We start from the raw sequence: 2,900 nt of genomic DNA on the forward strand, positions 1-2,900 counted from the left end.
AAACCTTTTGGAAGGGTTCTGCGCATCCCCACTTTGGGAAGCTCTCTGATTCTGGCTTACTGATTAACTGGACGGTAAACAGGCCCCAAGAAACAGCTACTTCTAACCCTTTGATTCCCGGGGGCTTGTAAGAGACTTGGCATGTGCTTGTTAGAACTTAAAAAAGGAACTATCTGTCCCCTTTAACCTGAGCCCTGAACCTGAAGCACCGCTCTGTCTCAGAGATCTTAAAGGCAAACAGAAGGGGAAACCGAGGCACCTGCTTGGAGCAAACAATGTGAAATCATATATTTGATCATGTATCTGTAATTAATATTTCATAACTCAATGATAGGAAGATGAACCTATCTCAACACGGGCAAAAGATGACGACTTTGTGAATAGGAATCCAATAGCTCAGGAAATTAGAGTAAGAACTGGCAGATGTGATTACAGAAACGAAAACATCTCTGCAGAGCAGAGTATAGCCTACGAGCAGGAGAAAATGACTGCGGGATGTTCATCCATAGAAGATTAACAGCCAGAATTTAAAGACTGCAAACAATTAGCCAGACAGTGGTGGCGCACGCCTTTGATCCCAGCACTCCGGAGGCAGAGGCAAAGGGATCTCTGTGAGTTGGAGGCCGGCCTGGTCTGCAGAGCGAGTTCAGGACAGCCAAGACTACACAGAGAAACTCTGTCCCAAACCAAACCAAACCAAACTCGGCACTGATACCCACCTATAATTCTAGTACTCGGAGGATTGTGGCTGGAGGATTGTGGCGAGTTTGAAGTGCACCTGGTCTATGTAGTGACATCCAGGCCAGCTGGGGCTATCTGATTAGACCTTGTCTCAAAAAAACAAAAAACTAAATAGGGGCGGGAGAGATGGTTTAGCTGTTAAGAGCAAAGGCTACCCTCCAGAGTTTGAGTCCTGCGCCACACGGCAGCTCACAACTGCCTGTAACTCCAGTTCCTGGGGATCTCACAGCCTCCTCTGGCCTCCACAGGCACCAGTCATACACCCGACACACAGACAGACATGTGAGCAGAACACCTGTACACACAGAATGTAAACGACAGCAACCTGCTAAACAAACGCACAGACAGTTAACGAGTACAGGAGCTGAGGAGACACTTTTCCACTCAGGGTGGTTAGCATCACTAATCTTCAGGGAAAGGCAAATGAAAACAGGATTGAACGTCAGCCTCACTCCAGCCAGAATGACCAACCTAAGAAAACAGCAAGTGCAGGTGTGTGTGTGTGTGTGTGTGTGTGTGTGTGTGTGTGTGTATTAAAAATAGAACTGCCAGGGGCCTAGAGAGATCGCTCAGAGGTTAAGAGCACTGGTTGCACTTCCAGAGGTCCCGAGTTCAATTCCCAGGAGCCACATGGTGGCTCACAACCATCTATAATGAGATCTGGTGCCCTCTTCTGGCATGCAGGTGTACATGCAGGCAGAACACTGTTAAATAATAATAATAAAATAAATCAATCTTTAAAACTAGGGCTGCCCTATGGCCCAGTTATCGCACTCTTGGATCTAAGGCCCAGGGAATGTCAGCACACAGTGAAACCTTTACAGCTATCTTTATCGTGACCCTGTTCACAACCGTCAGGTCATGGAGTCAGCCTAGCTGCTCAGCAATGGAAGGATGGTAAAATAATACATACACACAGTAGAATATTATTTAGCCATAAAGAACTCAACTATGTGGCTTTTAAGAAAGGGATGGAGCTGGAGATCAGATGATGTTAAGTGAAATATGCGAGACTCAAAAGTCAGTTGCATGGTTTTTTAAATCACGTGTGAGCGCAAAGAAGAAGATATGAAGACATGAAGTAGAAGGAGGGTATAAGAGAACAGGAAAGAAACTAGCTGGAGGTGGGAGGGAGGTGGGTGTGGGCAGTAGACGGTTAAATACAATTAAAATAACCAGTAAAAACGGTCAAAAGACTGAAATGGACATTTCACCAAAGTATAAATGGTCAGTTTTTCAAAATGCTCGATATTAATTATTTATATTAGTTATTAATCCAAGTTAAGATCAGAGGACTTATCACTTCACCTCCCCTAGAATGATGAGCAACTGGTGAGCATGGCCCTTTCGTGGTGCTCATGGGAAAATCAGATAGTACAGACATTTTAGAAAATAGTTCAGCATACAAGCCTGCTCATGGGTGTTTACCCAAGAGAAACAGGACCTGCGTACTTAACAAAAACTCCAGCATCGATGTCAGCACAGCCCTGCGCGGTGGAGATACAGTTCAACCTGACACACCACAGGATGATCTCGGACAATAAAAAGGAGTGAATGCTGATACCTCGTGCAACGTGGCTGCGTGATAACTGCTACAGCCCACGAGAGAGGCCGGACACAGACGGAAGACTCCATTTGTATGATGCCTTTCACATGAGCTGTCTACCAGAGGCCAACATCAATGCAGAGAAATTGGCAGTGGATTTGAAATTACCCACGGCTAGTCGTGGGAGTGAGGAGCAACTGTCACTAGACACAACATTTCTTTTTAGGGTCATAAGAAGTTCTAAAACCAGATATAGCAATGGCGGTGGCGGTTGCACAACTAGAAATATGCTAATACGTATTTTAACATTTAGATGCACTCATGTCTTTAGTAGGGGCAGGGGTGCTTGTATGCCAGGGCTCAAGTGAGGTCAAAGGACAACCCGAAGGGGTTGGGTCTCTCCTTGTACCACACGAATTTCAGCATCAGGCTCAAGTCATGAGTCTTGGGAGTTAGCGCCTTCACCCACTGAGCCGTCCCACTGACCCTGCCCACACACACACACACACACACACACACACACACACACACAGTCATGCATTCACTCACACAAAAGGCAGGGTCTCACTGTGTAGTCCCCGCTGTCCTCAGGTGCACAGAGATCCACCTGCCT

The sequence above is a fragment of the Meriones unguiculatus genome, chromosome 1 (assembly GCF_030254825.1).
Source record: "Meriones unguiculatus strain TT.TT164.6M chromosome 1, Bangor_MerUng_6.1, whole genome shotgun sequence".
Classification (NCBI taxonomy): domain Eukaryota; kingdom Metazoa; phylum Chordata; class Mammalia; order Rodentia; family Muridae; genus Meriones; species Meriones unguiculatus.